This window comes from Corvus kubaryi, unplaced genomic scaffold (assembly GCF_017639235.1).
Source record: "Corvus kubaryi isolate FWS band 111438036 unplaced genomic scaffold, C.kubaryi_AGA036_p1.0 37394, whole genome shotgun sequence".
Classification (NCBI taxonomy): domain Eukaryota; kingdom Metazoa; phylum Chordata; class Aves; order Passeriformes; family Corvidae; genus Corvus; species Corvus kubaryi.
The window spans coordinates 15,601,078-15,621,537 of NW_024581133.1; the positions used below are offsets into that span (position 1 = coordinate 15,601,078).

The 20,460-nt window shown below is 40.1% G+C and overlaps 1 long non-coding RNA gene across 4 annotated transcripts in view; it reads left to right on the forward strand.

The window, feature by feature from the left end:
- Positions 1 to 20,460, forward strand: part of LOC121669758 — a 69,913-nt gene that overhangs the window by 47,896 nt on the left and 1,557 nt on the right. The window contains exons 2-3 of one of the 4 annotated variants that reach the window (XR_006017885.1): positions 13,072 to 13,113; positions 19,314 to 19,492. This is a non-coding gene — a long non-coding RNA (uncharacterized LOC121669758). The remainder of the gene's footprint in view (positions 1 to 13,071; positions 13,114 to 19,313; positions 19,493 to 20,460) is intronic. The other 3 variants (XR_006017886.1, XR_006017887.1, XR_006017884.1) reach the window with 3 other exon arrangements.

Genomic DNA, 20,460 nt, shown 5'->3' on the forward strand with positions numbered 1-20,460 from the left:
ACTGAAGACACACCTTTTTCCTAACTTGCTTCAACTCTGGGGAATTACAGATTGTAGCTGAGAAACAGAGAATAGAAAACAAACAAAAAAACCTGCAGAAACAAAGAGATTAATGAAAAACGAAAGTAGAGGATAATGAATCAGAAAAAGGCATAACACCTGTTATGCATAACACCTAATACAGACCTGGTGAAGAATCAAATGAGAGCAGATTAAAAAAAAATCATAAATTAAACGTACTGGCTAGGCAAAAATCTCCTTCAAATTATAATGAAATTGGATGAGAAAATAGGGGACAAGGTAAAGTTTTTAATGGAAAAATGTTTATGCAGATAAACTATTGCAACAGCCAGTTTCCATCACTTCCACCCATCCCATCTCTCTGCCATGTTCCACCACATCATCTTGGGATTCAAATACTGACTTGCACAGATCTGTCATGGGTGTAATGGTGGTGCACACTGCAAGAATATATTATAATCTAGTGACAGTTTTGAGAGATATTATTCCTGCAAATCATTGCTGCAGAAGGGAAACCATGAGTTGGAAATATGCACACTGTCTCATCAGCAAGTTTCCAAGTAAAGGAACCCTTCAAATACTTACTTTGTTAATTAATCTAAATCTCAGGAATAGGAAGACTGTTGCTCAGTGCCTCTTTGGCATCCTTACTTGCAGTTTTCCTTGAATCACTAAGTCAGAAGCAGACTGTGCAGAGACACAGAGACAATGCACTGAATTCTCAAGGACAGACAATTCTCCCAGATTCAACAGCATTCACTCTCTGTCAGGAGCTCAGCTTCAAAATTGCCAAAGCATGAGGAGAATGAGGTGCTGCTTAGACCTCTCTGTGCATGACAGGATAAAACGCAAGACTTCTCTGCCTAAAGGAATCCAGATCATGAAATAATCTTTAATCTTTGTCCCTTCAAGGCACTCTCAACACCTGTTATCCTTGATACTGTCACAGGCAAAAGAAGTGTGTGGATTCATCTCAAGGCTGGTAATTATTTCAGCTAATTACTCATTTGGATGGGGGTATTACCAGCACTCCTTCAGGTACAACAGTAGCCACTTTTATTCTGGCTGATGCTTCACAAAGCAGGAGAGTTGCTGTTCCCCCTTCTCTGTTCCTACAGGAAGATGAACTCCCATGCTACTTAAAATTACTGCAGTGAAACAGCCTGGCCAACTGGTTAAACTCAAATCTTCAGCAATTCATTTTACAGTCAAACATCACTGGCTTCATTCAACCTTATTACACACAGCAGCAGCTCAGTGTTTGGTATCTTTCTAGAGGAGTGTATTTATCTGGTACTTCATTCCAAAACACCCTTTAGCTCTATAAATAGGAACTAGATCTCTAACCAGTGTGTTTTAATTTGACTTTGTTTTTCCTAAATCAATGATGGTTGCAAATCACAAACACTCATGATAAACAGAAAGCAAACACAGTCTGGAATCAGGGATTTTGGTGCAACTCTGCAAAGGCACAAAATGGGGGAAGTTCAGTTTTATGAGCACAAAGATGCCAGTGCAGTACCTTTTTTTGTAACTTCAAAACTATTACAGACAAAAAATCCCTTCCAGGCCCTTCTTGGGGCTAAATCCAACCCAAGTTGTTTTCGTGGTCTGCTGAAGAGTTCAGATTGCTTCTCCTCTACTATGCCTTCAGTAAGTACTTTACCTCCATCTGCCCAGACAAAAATCAAGCAAATGTTTCTCAGCCTTCAGCCAGGGTGAAAGTATCCAGCTGTGTTTTGGTGTGGAGACTGCTCATTCCTCTCAGTTATTAGTTTCTAATTCATAGTGGTTTAAGGGAGGGCTGTGGAGTCTCCAACACTACAGATATTCAAAACTGGACTGGACACAGTCATGAGTAATCCTATCCAGCTCTGAAATTAGCCCTACTCCAAAGATTCCTCTCAACTTGAATTATTATGTGATTTTTTTTTTATGATTATTGGAGGAATTGGTATCACTGGAGGGGCTCCTGCCCTTTTGCAAGACACAGATATAAGTAAGTCAGTCAGTTGAAGGTCACAAGTGTTTTTCCAGAGTGTGACTGCTGTGGGCAAGAGGGAGTGGGCAGGAGTACCTAGGGCCCGGGCAGGGAAACCGTTCACCAAGCAGCTGGTATTGGATCAGAACAGATACCATTCAGCAAAGGAAAGGCACCAGCACTACTGGTTCTGCTCAGCTTGAATTTCCATTCATGTGTCTGTACAAACAGCAGCACAGGTCCTTCAGCAATGCTTTTCTCCACAGTAGACCAAGCTTTTTAAAATTTATGTCTCATAAAGAGAAATAAAGGAATAGCATATTCCTCACTTCTGAGAGAAATTTCCTTAAGGATTCCTTCAAAATAATAATCAAAATATTTTTTTATTGGAAATAGGAAAAAAATATTATATTTATTTATTTAGTTGCCTTTAGTTTTCTAAATGTTAAATTACATAAAAATACAGTACCATATAAACCAATCATTTTAATGCACAATATAGCACATTGCTTTGATTTTCCTTTCTAGTACTCACCACTCGGAGACTGCTTCAGGTTCTTAAATAATTGGGAAGACAATTGTAGCCCCTCAGATTCCAGTGGTCATTAGCAGCTAAAGATCCTAAAGAGCTGCACTGCTCCGAGCAGCAGAGTGATTTTATACTCTTAAAGAGGCAATTAATACTTCTGTATTGTTTTGTTCTCGTCAGTTGGAGAATGGTCTGTGCTTTGGCAGAGGGCATTATTTATAGTCTGGTTTGCTACCGAGCGGGATTCTTTGCTGACCGATTGATGTCTTCTGACATGTCTGACACAGGAGGGACACAGTATTGGAAAGAGAGAAGTAGCAAATAGTCCATCCTTTGAGAGTCACCAATCAGCACCACAATCCCTCCTCATTAGCATCAGTGCCACATTCTCTACAGCATCTAGTTTTGCCTGGAAGATAAATGCACAAGAGTGGGATTTTTTTATACTATATTTAGGCAATTAATATTATATCACCTCATGTGTCTCTTCAGGACATGATCCTATAAAATGAACTCTGCTCCCTCCATACTTCCAGCACACATTCTGACAACATCACAGGAATTCCTTTTTTTTCTGTTTACTGTCTACAGTATAGATTCACTGCCATTTGATCCTCTGGCTGTTCTTTCATAATGCTGAATGCAATTATCTACTGCTTGTAATGGTTCTGGTCTTTTAATTGTTCTTCATCTGTTAGCTGGTCAAACTGGAGTGAATTGTGGCCACTGCCACCCGTATCTGACCCTTTCAGTGGGAATTCTCTCCCACTGACGTGTGCCTAGAGTATTCCTAGGCACCCTCAACCTCGTCCTTTAATTGTTATCCTTATTCTGCTCCACTTTCTGCTCCTCTGCCCCCTGAAGAAGAACCTTGAGATGCACAAAGGAAAGCCCTGTTTCTTCCTTGCCAGGAGAACTGCTTTCTCTTTTCTGATCTCACATGTACAGACATCACAGTCTCCCAGCTCCAATGCCTTCCTCCCTGTTCCTTGCCTTCCATTTCTATTAGTTAGCTGGAAGGATTTTCTGGGATCCAATCTCCCAGTAGAATGCCTGTATTTTCTCTATACCTCACCTTGGAAATTGTCCCTTTTTTCTTCAGCTATCAAAGATTTGGTTGGTATCCTCAAGGTTCTTCAATCTGGTCTGTGTTTGGATATTACTGTACTCCTGTGTGCTCAGTGGGTTAATCAGATACACTGGCCAAAAAAGCCCAGGAACGCAGGCACTTGCAAGCAAATGCCACAACATCTTTGCTCATCCAGCCAAGTCATAACCATACCCTCATGGTTCATAGGAAGGGTTTGAACAACAGATGTCCCACATTCCTGCTCGCATTAGCTCCTAAACAGACACACAGATACCTTGTGATGGTGTTAGTATTTCAAAACTGTTTATACCAATAATTACAGGAAGATGACTTAAGCAGATATTTTCACAAATTTCATGGAGCTTGTTTTACCTGAGCTGTCACATTTTGGTAATTCAAACTTTCAGCTTGCTGAACTCAGGTACCTTTTTTCTTTTCATATGGCAATATGGTCTTTCTGTCCCTGGATAGACCTCTTTCCCTCACCATCTTTCACTTAACCTTTTCTTCTTTTCCTGACCAGCATATAAGCAAAAATATAGAACTACTGGATTAACAATGAGACAGTCTACATTACTTTGCTGCCTTCTATTGAAATATTAAATATGGAGACAAATCTAAGATCATAATTACATAGCAGCAACAATAAAGGAGGCAGTGCCTGAACTGGCTGCATTAATTAGACTTGCCAAATAGTATTATCTAATTTGCTAATATTTTGAAACCAAAGTTTTCTGTTAGCAACTGCCAAACTCATAATCCTGAGGAAAACTGCCCGTTTAAAAACATCTGCATTGTACACCTTAGTAAATGGGAATACTGAAAACCTCATGCCCTGCAACTTGTTAATGTGATACCCTGGCATTACAGAGTGAAAATACTTTGACAACGTTAATGTGTCCTTTTCCAGTGTAATGACTTGGTGCTTAAAAATGAATGTTTTTCTACAACATGATCCCTCAGCTCCTAGCAGAAGATTTCGGCTCATTTTAGAACACATGATGAAGCATCTTCCTTGTTATAATGTGACAATGGCACTACTGAGCACAACAATTTGAGCCTGAATGTACCACTGCAAGACAGAAAAAATCTGAAGAGGCAATTCCACCTAGAACTATGCAGCAAATGCATAAGAAAGAGGAAGAAGAATGATTAAAGATGCATTAGCACAGTCTGACAAATAAGGCCCTTGACAAAAGAACCCTTGGTACTCTTGTAGAAGGGGAACAGCAGAGATTATCTGAGTGAGACACAGCCAAAGAATCTGAGGGGGTCTAACGAAGTCTCACATTTTGAAATACTTGAGATGAAAATTTATCTGTTCAGACAAAGTCGATTCTAAACAATTTCACTATAAAATATATAACTTCTGAATAGCGTTTAAAGTCTAGGAAAAAAAATGCTCTTTTCCTAATCACCCAACCCAAGTATTAAGTTTGGCACGTAGATGAACCAAAAATATGTTACACGTGACCCACGTACTTTCATTTCAGATAAATTAACATACAACAAACGGGTTCGATGCCTCATGCCAGCTCATAACACACCACTTTTTTACCAACTTGTGTGTTTGGTCTCAACTCCTGATCAGAAAAAACCCAACCACAAACACCAGCAGTTAGTGAGATTTTGATTCAGCCCGGGCCGGACCCCTAATAATTAGTGTGCCTTCAGAGGGAAGCAGCTGCTTGGATCTTTTCTTTTGGTGTGGACTGATCTTGGCTTATGAAGTACCTTTAGAGAGACTGCCCCAAGGAAAACTAAGCAAAGCCATATCTGTATTTGACAATTTAAACCCCCCTTTTTAAACTCCGTTCTCCCATGCACTATTTTCAAAGAATAAACACCACACTGAAACTCCTCTGCTAAACAGACTAAGCCATTTTCTGTTTTGCAAAACTGCAGGAGAACCCATATGTGGCCTCATAAAATGACTGGTCCCTTAACCTCTATCCATGTGATGGAGCATTACAAGCACCTGTACACTGGCTCCTAACATATTTGGTAGCGACCTTATTACTGTTTGACAGCCTTAATTTAAGCCTCTGGACTTCCAGGAAGGAATACATTACTGATTGCTGAACCAAGTTAACCAGTTCTCCACAGTCTCAAAATGAAATTAAGACTTATTAAGATTCAAATTGGGAAAGACACCTGCTATAAAAACATAATCTGATGAGTTTCTATAAAGATCTAAAGTACAAATTTTTTTAAAAAGCACACATTTTACATCTGGTTTGAGGTTTGCAAACTGCCATATTAAGCTATCACTTGCTTTTGCACACTGCATGGACCCTTCAGAACAGTAAAATTATCTGTATACACAAAGATGGAATCATTCTATTTTAAACAGAATGCAGTATTCTTTCAGCTTTTGTAAATCTGAAAATCTTCTTGCCCCTTCAGTAAATCAGCACTGTGCACAAAGCTGCACTGAGTGCCCTCCTCGGTACAGGGAAGCAGATCCGTGCAGATTGCAAGCCCCAGTCATTAGTAAGTTCTGCATCGTTTACTTGTGTTTCCTACAGAATTAGCTTGCGAAAAGCATGGGAGATTTCAGGAGTGATGAACCACCACAGCTCCCCTGGTTCTGCTGCAGTGGATGAATGCTCAGCACCCTGGCATGTCTCACAGGGATGCATAACGAAACTGATCAGGATATTCCTGAGGGAACTCTTCATTAAATCCTAGCCATTTATAACACTAACTGATTACTAGAAATAATTACCATAGCAACCACTGCACACCATGCATTTGCTGGCACCACCAACAGTGAGTCTTCTGTGGGGGGGGAAGCAGAAGGGAAACAAGTCAAAACAAAAACTTCTACGCAGGTTTGGCATAGTCAGTCACAACTAGATTGTTTCCCTGTATTTTATTTTCATCAAAAGATCATATCCTATATTAAGGATACTGCTTCAAACAAGCAGCAAACATTTTAGCATTTAGGAATACAACATAGTGTGTCAACACTTCACATGGCATTGTACCAAAGCCCTTTGGTGCTTTTACATACAGGAGCACTTTACATGTTCCAATCCTTCAGATCTCCCTTAGAATGCCAAGGCAAGCTGACCTGCAGCTGAAGATGTGAGGAACCTGGGTTTGTTTGGCTTTTTCCTTTTCCCCTCTGTAGCAGAATGCCAATGTCATTCCCATTTAAACCTAGACACTCAAAAGGCATTTAGCGGTCATTTAGTCCCAGTATCTTAGAGGACCTAATCACAGAAAAAAGAACACAATTTCCCACCCATAAAAATGGTGCCTAACTGCATTATTGCAAACATACTGTAGACTGTGACATCCTTAGATGCTCAGAGCAGTGGAACCACACAACAGATGATAAAGACGGATGTAGAACCAGGGCCAAGAGAGTCATACAAAAGACAGACTGGGGGAGTTCAGATCTAGACAAGACATCTTCCTCAGTGTGAAAAACAGAAGCAGAAATGCACTGGGGACAGCTCAGTTGCCTTAAGCTACCTGAGCCATCATCATCAGATGATAAAAGGCTTCAAGATAAGCCTTTATGCTCCTACAGGGCTCACCAAGAGCTTTTTTCATTATCTCCCAAGGCCAAAATCTGTTTCCGCTGGTCAGGATTTCAAAGACCACAACATCAGCTGTGCGAGGCCAAACTCTAATACCTTGTGAAATATCTAATGTGTCCAAAGAGACCTAGACAATTTTAGCTGACCAGTTAAGGTTCCATCTGTTGTTTTTAATGCCTAGTTATCACAGAACAGGGAACAAGACCTGGGGCTTGTGGGGATGGTGTTTATCATCTGCACAGAGGAGAGGAACTGCTCAGCTGAAGGTTGTCCAGCCAGTTCAAACACATTCTTACACTTCGCAATTTTGAGGCTTAGCAAAATAACTCTGGAGTTTCTGGCCTCTGAAGGCCTGGAAAAGTGTGTTTCATTGGGAAGTTTTACAATATCAATTACAGCTTTCAAAGAGCAATAAGGCAAAAGGTTCTGCCCCCTTCTGAGCTCCTCCCCTTTGTTAAGCTTTCCCTTCTTTTCTACAGGAAAAAAAAGTCACTTTACAGGATTAAAAAAAGCAAGCAAGTGAAACCCTGGGGGCTGGGAGACTTGGACTTTAAAGGACTCTGTAATGAACTGTTTCATGGTAGTTAATCACTTTAATCGTGCTTCCTTTCCTCAACAAAAGTTTCCCTGCCTGTACTCTCCAAGTGATCTCCAATCCTTCTCTAATACAATGCCCAGAGGGTTAGAGTGTGTTCCAGCTCTGGAACATTGGCCTGAGCAAAGGGCAAAAATCCCTTACTCTTCTGGCTGATTCTTTTCTGAATTCATTCCAGAATTACCACCACATTTTAACTCCAGCACCATGCAGAACATGTTTTTACTATCAGTTACAACAGGCTCTTACTGTACTGCTCTTCAGTCATTAGCTTTCCATTTTATATCCGGGTTTATAGTTAAAAGTTTTTTAAAAATGCATTATTTTTAAAAAACTTTGGATGAAAACTGGATTTTTTTCATAACTGTAACTCTTTTTATTTTGGAAAAATAAGCTTAGGATAAAAAAAACAGAAATAAGGATTTGAGACCCACTGCAATGGTTTGGGGAAATAGGAGAAAGAGAGGAGAAAATGTCTTATGAGTTTTGATCTTCTGTCTTGCTGCCAAAGGAGATGAGAGTCCCAGTAAATTGCTGTGTGCACCTACACAAACCTGATAATCAGTGCTTTTCTGCAATGGGAACAAAGGATTCCTGTTAGTAGTGGGAGCTCATTGACCTCTTTTGGCATCTGCCTGACTCCCCTTCTGCAGTGCTTGGTTTGTACACAATATAATGCACAAGCTTTCAGGCATTCCTCAGTATTAATGAACAATTAACACTGTGTCTATTTAAGTCAGTGATTATCTGAGGGGCTCCTATTTTCAAAATAGTTTCTTTTAAACTATGTCTATCTTCAGTCCTATTTTGAAAACAACTTTTAGTTTATTATCCCAGTGGAATAAGTGCATCTCTTGTCCACATTGAAAAGAAGCCATTTCCCTCCAAACACTGTAAAATATCTGTTCACATAGAAATAAACACTGAAACTTAGAGCAATGTCTTTGCCTCCACAACCCCTTCCTACCCCCACATTTTCTTCTTGACAACTACTAAAAATAAATGTAAAAGTAATCCTAGTTTTTATTCGAAGCTATCTCAGCTTTAAAAGAACCTTCCAATAATGATTGAGGCTATGATTTAAACCCATAGGTAACCCCTGAAATCTGCTTTGAATAGCAACAAATTCCTAACAATATCTTGAGCGCTTGTAGCGAAGAAATCTAATCTCTGAACTCCTAAAGGTCAAGATTTACTGCCTGGTAATATGGCTCAAGTGTAAATGCTCTGTAATGCTACAGCAGGTGATTGCTTTGCTCTCTAGACAGTGTCAATTTTGCCCAAGTAGCAGCAGATGTGTCTAGCGTTAAGCCAGAATGGTGTCAAGGGCCCTTCTTGAACAGAACTGCTTCTCAGAGAAACTGGTCCTAAAGCCCCAGTCTATTAAGACCATACCCAAAAGACAGACATTTAAAACTTAAAGGATGCTGGAGAATCAAGGTGCTTTAGAGCTCTAATGTTTCACAGTGCAATATCCTGGAAGAAGAAATTCTCTTGTGATACAAATGCATATCCTCAAATCACACAAATCACACAGCTGCCAGTGCAGCTGAAGTAACTTACACCAGAAAAGTATTTGGCTCTGAATATTCTTCATTCCAAACTTCTTCCTCCTGAATTTCTTCAGTGAGGTGCTGCCGTGGTGTCACAGTTAATGTCACAGTGCTCCCACCCGTGGTACTCCTGCATCCCCTGGCTCCCTTACCCAGGCCGTTTATGCCCAGTACCTATGGCAGCTATGAAATTCTAACCTAAATGTACTTTCTGAAATAATTTATCATTGCTCTGACTTCTCCAAGCTACAGAGACACAAAAAACAAAGACTTCATTACATTAAATACTGCCTGTTTTGTTGTCATACATTCTAAGTCCAAGGATAAGAAGATAAGGAAAGCATTCCATTTGCAAATAAAGAGCTGTAGTCAGTCTGCAGAGGATCCAGTGCACTTTAGTTCTACTTATGTAAAAGAAGCAACACAAAAGGATTCCAAAATCAACAGCAGAAGCTCCTCACACACTTTCCCATATGGACACTCGTAGCTGTGTAGCAAAGCAGGCTGGACCCTTTCCCAGCAGAACTTTTATCCAGCTGTTGATACCCCTTCCCACCTTGGTGCTGCTGGACACAGATACTCCAAAGGCCTCAGGAAACACAAAACAAGCCCACAGTGTTTCTCATATCTGCAGTCTCTGAAGAATATCCATGGAGAAGTTTAGGACAGCTTGAGGGCCAGCTAAAACCAAGGATGGCATTGCCCAAGAGCCTGAACTTGGTCTTAACTTGCATAAGTTTTCCTTCCATGCCTTGGTGTGGACAGATGATACTTCTGAAAGAGACGATACTAAATACCTGTACCTGTGCTGAACAACATGGAAACAACTTGGCTGCCAAAATGGAACTTAGTCTGTTGAACAGGAATTTAAGTGGAATATTCTCTACTTGTTACAGCGATTAAGTTGCCCTGCATAACTTGAGATTTTCTGGTTTTCCTCCAAGAACATTTAGAAAAGGTTTTCATAGGATTCAAACATGATTAATAAATGTTTTGACAGCTGTACACAATGAGAATTCCAACAAATCATTTAGCCCATTCTCTGATTTTACCCAGCGAATAATTTTTTGCACTTCACATAATACAGTTTCTCAGATGGGGTTGCTTTGTGCTGACTTGGCATACACACATTTCACATCTGTAATTTATATCTGTAGAGACTTAAGATACCTAGTAGGCTTTTACACACCAGTTTTAGCTGAAAATCAGTATTACACTGACTGAGGTCTTTACAGAAGCGTTGTTTCTGCAAGTCTGAAGCTTGATTTCGGGCTTCCCAGGAACAGAAAATAATCTCTCCCTCAAACTTTTCATGGAGGGCAGTAAGCAGCCTTTAGAAAAAGCTCTGACAGACTCAGACTGTGTTTATGTGCAGAAGTCATACTGGGACAACGTTAAAAAATCAATGTAAAATCCTAGTGCAAACAACAGAGTTTAAAATTAACTACATTGGCTGAGTTTCTGGCTGTAAATCATACGAGTAATTTCACTAGTGCTACCAGAGTAGGCATTCCCGCCAGACCTCAATGGGAGCTTACTCACGTATATCATTTGAAGTAATCCTTTTGAGGTCTTATTTATGGATTCATGGAAAGCACGATGCCATCCAGCCCCACGCTGGGCATGCTGTCATTAAGCACTGAATGGCAGAAAATGCAATTTAACTTCTCTGAACAGCGTCATTTGGAATAGTCCCAGGAAAACCCAGCATAAAACTAATTTCTAGCTGCATCAGATATGTAAGTATTTACAGAGCTCTTTGTAAACATACTGCAATTAAAAACATTTAATAGAGAACAAACCCACTTCACCATATGGCAAATCATCTTCAGTTAAGGCAAGAGAGCCTTAGTGTCTGACAAAGAGGGCAAGAGAGACAGCCTGTAAATTCCAAAGACTTGACAGAAAAGGGGCCCCCAAAATAGCTTATCCATGTTGGAATTGTGATGATGACATAGAAAAAGTAGCCCCAGGCCTCAAATCTTTGCCATGGGATACAAGGACACCTGTAAAAATCCCTGTGTAGGACCAACATATCTTATATGAAAAATAATTGCTTTAAACAGCAGGAAGTGTGAGGTACAGCATTATCCCAGAATATCACAACCTGTTAGTGCTGTCAAGAACTGCGTCAGGAGATTAATCTCCATCTACACAAGGTTTTCTCTCAAGTTAAAAATTCACATGCAAAGTCAGCATGGAGGAAAAAGGCTTACAGTGGAATGGAAGATATACCTGATTCCTGTAGCAAAACTCTTGGAGTCCTCCTTCAGGATACATTTGGTAGAAGGTAATAAAAAGATGACTCAGAAGATTTAACCAAACTCTTGAAATTTCTCAGAAACACAGATTTTTCCAAACAAAGTATAGGTTTGATTTTTTTTAAAAAACACAGAAATTTGATATGTCCGCTTAAAGAAAATTAATACTCCATTTGCTACCAAATTGTGTGCTGGAGTCCCCAGTTGTGTGCAGAGCCCCTGAGTGACCCTAGCTTTTCAAATCAGGTCTCATACAAGTTGAGAAGAGGTTTTCAGGGAAGAGATGGGATGTTTATCATTCCCTGAAAACTGCTAATGAACAGCAACACCTAAAATGATAGAAATCCTAGGCCTTTGATTGCCAGAGTACAAAATAGCTTGGGGGCCACGGTAACCACAGCTGCAGCAGCAACAGCTCTCCCTCTGTACCACATAAAGCAAATGTCTGCTGCACAGGAAGCGATCACCAGGAATGTCAGGTTTCAGTCAACTTCCAGAACTCCCTGGGGCAGAGGTTCAGAGGGTGAGCTTGGTAAGACTCAAGCAGGGATGGCCAATGCCTTGCAGAAAGTGCTGCAAAATACACAGAGAGAACAACAAGAACTGGAACAGGCAGGGCCTAAGCCAACAGAGGGAGAAGCCGCCTCACTTCGTCCCCATGCTGGCCTGCTCTTGTGGAATTTGTGAATCTGCAGGGAAGCACATCTGAACACACTTGGAGTGAGGCTTGGCACAGCCAAGAACACCCCTCCAGAAGCCCAGCTTAGAACCTGCAGTGATACTGGTGACCAGAAGTACCTGTACAGAATCCATTTTTAATGTAACTTTTACAGGGTGTCAGAGTTGTCAAATGGCTCAGAAACACCTGAGTAGTCTTCGGTGGATTAAATGCTTTCATAACAGGTTGAAGTTGAGTGACATTTTTAAGCTTCAATTTGTCCTAAGTGAACCAATATGCAAAACTAATGAGATCATAAATTTTTTCCTCCAGTTAATGTACTAGGTAGAGGATGGAGAGCAGAGAGAGGCAGGAAGATGAGAGGCTGCCCAAACTCGTGAACTTGATTAAACCCATGTAATTGCAACAAGAATAAGACCCACAGAAGCAGAACCATTATTCACTGGGCTACAGTATCCCCACCGAGGACACAGCCTTCAGCTGCTCTGCCTGCCCAGGGTCCAGACTAACCCAGTGCTTTTAAAGTTACAGCAAGAAGCTGAAACATAGGGTTGTTTAACAAGAAAGCCACATCCTTTTTTTTTTAAGGTTCAGTAAAATAATGTGCTGCTGTCGCAACGCAGTAACTGCAGTTTTCTGTGTATCATCTTTGTAAAGACGCAGGGACAGTCTGGCAATGGCTGTCACTGCAGGAGGGCCAACAGGTTACATGTGTGCACCTCCTGAATTGCTGCTGCTACAACTGCAGCAAACAAAATGCACGAAGTGTCACTGCAAAAAGCAACATAACCTTATACCTTATCTCTGTCAGCAGATACCACGCATCAACAGAGACAGACTGAAGAAACAGCAGGTAAATACAGACGAAACCCATTCAGAGTGCAACGCTTCAGCTACTGTGTTACAGTAACCACATGTATCAGAGCATGACACCATCTCCGCCAAAATTCTTACTGTTTTTAGTCCTTACAACTCTCATTTGAGATGAATGATTGGCATTCTCCAACGAAAGGTACTTTTTTGATTATGCATACATACGCAGACCAACTTACCAAAATTAAACCTATGCATATTAAATTGCTTATTATGAATTGCTTATTATTATTATGAAAATGCTTATTAAGAAAAAAAGTACTTTGTCTTAGTACAAAATGGCTACTTGAAAACTAACAGCTTATTTCAAAATTTAAGTTCAGTAAGCCCACACCTTGGCACATTTGTAAAAAGGCATCCACCAAAATCCTGTCCTTTCCTGGGAGCAGAAGTACCAAGCACTGCCACAAGACTCCCCTCTGCCAGATGGGGAATGGACTGGTGTTGCACAAGGTGTGCTGCCGCTGTTGGGAGATAGGGACATGCAAGCACTTAACGATCTCTCTGCCTTGTAGTTTAGCTTGGAAACTCTGCAGCCCTTGGAAACCCTGAGTGTCCAAGTTGGGAGTTCTTTTAGTTGTTTAGGGGCTCCTCCCATCTCACCAGTCATAGAATAGAGCAAATTAAGCATGATGCAATTGTGGTGTTATTCACATGGTGCTTGGGGAGGACGATCAGGTTTTGAGTTCACCAGGACTTCAGACGTGTAAGATAAACACAAGACGATCAAATTCCATGTTTGTTTGAAAGCTAATCCAGTTTCGCTAAATATTCCAGTATAGGCTCATGCTAATTAAAGTGGAAACAGTCACATTTACTCACTGCAACATCACCTCTTTGCAATTCTTCCTTAGGGACAGTCAAAGTAACAAGTCACAAGGAAGCTGGAATTCCCAACCAACCTGACTTGAATATGTAGACCTGTAGGTCTGATAACAAGAGTCACTTTTCTGAGTCCCTTTCAACACATTTATAACACCTCCTATTTTTCTCATATTTCTTTACAAATTTCTTCTTTCCTTTTCACAGCTCAGTACTGAAAGAACACTACACAGCAGTCTCTTCAGCTGCTGCTTCTTTCCCTGTTAGTTAACACTGGTTTGAGTTTCCCTAAAGAACAAGGTTTGTGTGTCTCATATTCATAATTAAGACAGAGAAAGGAAAGTCCGTTGCCTGGCAGGCAATCCTACAGCACAGCAAACCAGATCAGTCCCAGATTCTTTTGTGAATTCTGCTAAATGAGATACAGCAAGGTTCTCAAATCTAAGCTCCAGCCTGTGTCTCAAATCCTACTTTTTCTTTTAAAAAACCAAGACATTTGCATTTTTTTCATAGTGAAGTTTGTTTTCAGAGGATTACATTGAAAAACACAAGGTCCTCAGCCTTCAGCAATGTGGGCAAAGTTCTTAAGAGACAAAGTTAAGGCAATAATGTTAAGGAAACAAGACTTTCCAGGGAGTAAAGCCAGACTATAACACACTGCTATTGATGGATGATATTTGGTAGCCTTCACCTCCCCCATCACCCAACAGATAGGATTTCACATTCTTCGTATTGACACAATTCTTACCTTAAACACACCTTTTCCCTGATAACACCTCAATTCTTAGATTGTTCACCTGCAGATCATCTCTTTGCCTTGTGCTGTGCACCACTGGCTATTAAGGATTGGAACGAGACCAGCCTGTTTCTATTATATCCTTGGATTTGAATTACAGAAGTGTTGTAACTCCCAGCATGCAACCACAACTGAAATGAGCTAGTCCTTAATTAAACAGAGGTTGAAGCTCATTGTTTAATTAAACAGATGTAAGTGCCTAATCATTCAACTATTCCAAGCATACAATGCATATCATTTCATCTCCCCACCCACACAATGAAGGCACAGCTCTAAGACTTCACTGCAATCATACTATTTCAAATAAGCCAGCCTATGCTTTCAACAGAAAAGAGAAATTTCCAGTGACTGGATAAACATGTAAAAGAAGAGTGAATGGGAATTTACTGAGAGAGCCATTTCCAGTAAAGTGTGTGTGAAATGAGAATCTCTCTATGGAGCAGGAAATAGCCCTGCAGCACACCCACACCTCTTGGTTTTTCTGACATACAGAGGCCACACTATGAAAGGCTTTCCAACACCATGAATGCCTTTCAAACAACACTGTTGCAATGTAGGATACCACACAGATCCTTGTTTGGGCAAAGAGGATGAATTTTCCTCAGAACACTTCCAGAAAGCCCGGGCTGTGTGTGCACACATCCAGGCAATGCCTCAATGATCTACGAGGGGAACCAACCTACAGTGCTACAGACTCTGCCTTGTGTGTTCCAGGGGAGATGCCTGACATCAGAGGACATAGATCCTTTTTGTGCAGCCGTCATAAGATTGTTACTTTCTGGAGCAAAAGAATTTATCTGAAAGGAGTTTGCTGCATGAAGAGAAAACCAAAACTGATAGGTTGGGCAGTCAGCTTTTTACCCAAACCGAACAGATCCAATTGTTTATGAGAAGAGCAGAGGGAAAGAGATTGACAGATTCTCCAGATTCTTCAAGCCACCTGGCAAAACCAGGATAGATTCCAGCAGGGATTAAAAAACATGGGAATCTGTATTATAATATTTAGCAGTGAAAGGAGCCTAAGACATAGGCAGAGAAGCTGTAGGTACAGTCCATGTTTGACAGGAGAGTCACCACAGAAGGACCCGTGTGACTTTGTGTCCAACCACTTGTTTCCACCCCTTGTGCCAGTGGCTGCTGTCCTGTCAGGCTGCACTGTGGCATGCACTGAGGGTGGCAGTGCGACAGAAAGAGTAGCCCCTTGTCTCCGTCATCCAGTGATTTCAATGTCAAACCTGTGGTGCCAGCTGATAGCCCAGCACAAGAGCATTTGTTAGCTGGATCAGGTTTGGCTGAAAATAAAAGTCACTGGCCCAGACCAGTAAAGCACAGAGAAAGTGAAAAGATGAGGAAGATGTTAGGGATAGGGTTGGTTTCTTAGTTTTGTAAGACAAATGCAGATTTAAGAATTTACATCAGATTATTTGTATTGTTATCATTATTTCAAATGGCAGCTAATTTTTAGGGACTTAAAAGTGAACAGTCAAGTTAATTTCTGCAGTGTTGTTCAGAGGACAGAGGAGATAGCAGCCTCACCATAGCAGTAACAAGAAACAAAAGTAGAAGAAAAAGAACTTCTCAGGTGAGCTTTACCAAAGGCTTCATAATGCAGACCTGCCTGTGCCCAGCATTAGCATCTTGACCTGAAGGCTCAGAGTTTTCCTGGCTGCAAGTACCTAAGTTTTAACTCAGACAAACATGTGGACTGTTCACTGTTTCCTTCGAGGGGAGGCAGGATCAGACATTTTCAAGGGAACAGAAGTCACTTATTTATAGTATCAAGCCTGTGGCCTGACACAGCCTGGATGTCTGACAATTCAATAGTGAGCAAATAGCGAGACAACCCCACACTGAGGAGAATGTGCAAGGACTTATCACACCTGGAAGGAGGGAGTCCTTTATACTCTTACTGCCCAGATAAGCAGCCCAGGCGTTAGCCCTTACAAGTGTGTGAAAATTATCTGAACTTTTACAGATACCCAGCTATGAAGTTGATTACTGAAAAAGCACAAGACATGCAGCAATTACTTTTCTGAAACCACGCATCAGGTGGGAAATAAAAATATGGAAGCTGTTACATGGGGGAGAATCAAAGACATTTGAAAACAAATTGTTCTAGCTCAGCTTTTCTGTTCCTCAGTGGTAACAGGGTCACATTTGGTGGCATGAGTCTTTCCACGAGAGACTAGATAATTTTGAATAGGTTTCAAAGTGAATACTACAATGCAATCACATAGGTTTTTTCCCATCTGTATCACTTTCATAGGGGAAAAAATATACCAGGTAAGAATTATTCCACAATGGTAAATTTGCAGTCTTTGTGTTGGGTTTTTTAGCAGACTGTAAAGTAAAAAAAACAGAAATTTAAACTTCATATCAGCCACTGCTAACAAATGACTGTGTGCTGCCAGTAATGTTGCAAAGTGACAGGATTCCTGTTGTTAAACTTGATGAGCAGCAGCATCAACAAGGAACATGTAACAACCAGTGAACTTTCCACAAAGACACTTTGCTTCCCATAGATCTCCATACATAACCTTTACTGGTCTCAGAAGGATCATTACATCCATTAGACTGTGGACTCAGCACTGCTTTAGCTCTTAAGTTAATACAACTGAGACTTTTTTTTTACTTTCCTATTGGGAAGTAGCATGTGCAATTTTAGTGATTTCTTAGATCATTCTATAAGTAAATCAAATATTCTTTCAAGCCTAGTTATCAAAATTGTGTCCTTTGATACTACATCCTCCATCAAACTGCAGTAATCCAGATCAACACATTTTAAACCTCCACTACCTCTCCTAATATCATTCTAGCAGATAGAGTAATTAAATTTGTACATTTTTTTTAAGTCCTACTCAATAAATCTGAATAAATTAACAACACATTACTAAGGCTGCTACATTAAATTTGCATAGTGCATTTAATGAATATGCAACCGCAAGTGAAAAGGTCTGCTACTGTGAACCTTCCACATTAGCATAACTACTTCCAGCATGTTTCTTAAATAATGCACTCATTTGCACATCACTGACTTGGCTAATTCTGACTTCAGTCAGGGTAGCCTTGTAATTAAGACTCTTGCTTTAATTTTTAATGAAGTTTATGTTACATCAATCCTGACAGTAATGAGGGGACATGGAAACAAAAAGGCTGCTAATAATTAAATTCACAAACCAGTTTGAGGGATAATAATTCCTGAGGAGAAATTACATGACTAATTATTAATTAAATATTCATACTATTGCAGGGCCATCTCCCTTAACTGCTCCTTCTTGTTGGTAATAATGCTGAGATGTGGATGCCTCCTGCAACCATTCTGATTTTAAGGTCTTTGGTTAATTTTAGTGCACCATTAATCAATATGACACAAAAAATAAAATTGCTTTAATTGGTATCACTTTATTGTTTCTAAATATTACTACAGTTGGTTTAGTTGTGTAGAATTAATCTAGTTAGTCAGTGCCCATTTTATGGCAACATAAATCCAGTTTATATCCATAAACTTCTAATGGCAGGACAACTTGACCTTTTTTTGTAGCATTACTGTTTACAGATAATTACACCAACTCTTTAAAAGGTTGTTTAATAGCTTTGCATTCATCATAGTAAAATGAAAAACATGCATATTATTTAACTCCAGACTGTTCTAAGAAGGTCTCAAAGACCCTAATTTACCCCTGCTGAAAAGTAAGCAATATTAATTTGTGTATTTTTAAGAAATCTATGAGAGCTTTTCCTCAAATGCATACAAACAGATCAAAAGTGTTTATGTATGGATCTCTATTCATCTTTCACACATTTTACATGACATATGTAACACAGTAACAGCCCTTCAATGACATCTTTCACAGAAAGAAATATGTCAGTATGTGGGTTTTCTATCACACACGTCTTGAATTGATAGTTTTCCAATCTGTCATACATAAATGCCATAAATTCACATAGGAATTAGCCTGATTAATCCCAATTTACATCAACATTTCTATCAGCCAGGATTCTGCTTACTGAAAGTGTCATAATAAACCTTTAGGATTACATGTTTACTAAAAGAAGTCCAATTTGTAGGAAAGTCTAGCAGAAGGAAAGAAATTCCTTAAATGAAACTTACTAGTCACCAAACTCAGTTGGACCATGGATTTGTTTTAAAGTGTAAGTTAGTGCTTTAAAGAGGGAGTATTTTGCATAGCATAAAATTGATTCTCAAATTATTAAAAAGACATAAAGCATATCCTTTTATCCTGAAGGGGCATTTGGAAATTCTGAACCAGGGCAAACATTTCATTTTTCTAATAATTCAAACCAGTTGATTCATCAAAGTGAAACAAGTCCATCACCATACACGGGGCAATGATTCCCTTTAGCAAGCACTTGTAACATTACTACAATCTGACAGGTTTGTAGGGCATTATTACTAGCTCTGATTTGTACCACTCTATCCCTTTTACTAAATCTTAAAAATCTTTTTAACTTTTCTTTTTTCCTCTACTCTCTTAAACTAACACCTGAAGGCAATTTAAATATACCACTCCATAATGAAACTGCACTTTCATTCTCTCTAGAATTAAGACGTCATTATCAACCATCTGTTCCTGATCCTACTCTCTATTTCTTCCATCAAAGAAATAATTCCAGGCATGAAACACCTCATTGGAGCAACAATCACCTGAAACTCCTGGAGTGCTGCAATCTGAGGGTCAGCTTGGCTTGCAGGGGAAACAGCACTTGAAGAAACTTTCAGGTAACTTGGTGTCACTTTATGCAGCAGGTGAGGAGAATTCCTACTGGGACTTTCTCCCCATTCCCTGTCTCTACAAGCAGCACCATTGCATTGCTACCTGTGCTCCCAAGAGTGCAATATCTGGTACACAGGACAAAAGGCATCTGCAGTGTCCTCAGGTCAAAGCCCAAGTTTAAGGGCCAAAGATACAGGGCTCATACTGAGCCATCTCCATGGAATTCTTGGATTCTGAACTAGGATTTAATGGTAGCAGCTGGAAAAGCACAATTGCAGTTGAGCTTCTCTGAACATCACCAGCAGTTTTACAGTTTTACACACAGAAGCTGTGTGTAAAATTTGACATGATTTGCTTTCACAAATTTAACATCCTTCTGCAACAGGATAACCACCCCGTGGGAGGGAGAATCAAAAAGGCAAACTTCATGGGTTGAGATATGAATGGCTTACTAACTAAAACATAATACAATATAATAATCATAACAAAAAGGAGGGCTAGAGAGAAATAAAACCCAAGAGAAAGAGCTGTTGTACAGAACAATTGCTCACCACCCACTGACTGACAGCCAGCCTGTCTCTGAGCAGCAATCGGTGCTCCCCAGTCAACTCTCCCCATTTTGTGTGTGACATTCCACACCTTGGAGCATCCTTTTGGCCAGTTTGGGTCAGCTCTCCCAGCTGTACCCCCCACCCAACATCTTGTGTACCTTCTCCCTGGCAGAGCACGAGGCCCTGGAAAGTCCTTAATTTAGTATAGACATTACTTAGCAACATCTAAAACATCAATGTGTTATCAACATTACTCTTGTACTGAATCTGAAGCACAGAACTGTGCCAGCTAGTAAGAAGAAAATTCATTCTATATGACCCAAAATCAGGACAAGAGCAAACTCTAAAACAGGTAGAAAAGCACCCTCAAGAGCAATTTCTAGTGTCAAACTCCACTGTCAGGTTGGGCTCTCCATGCTTCC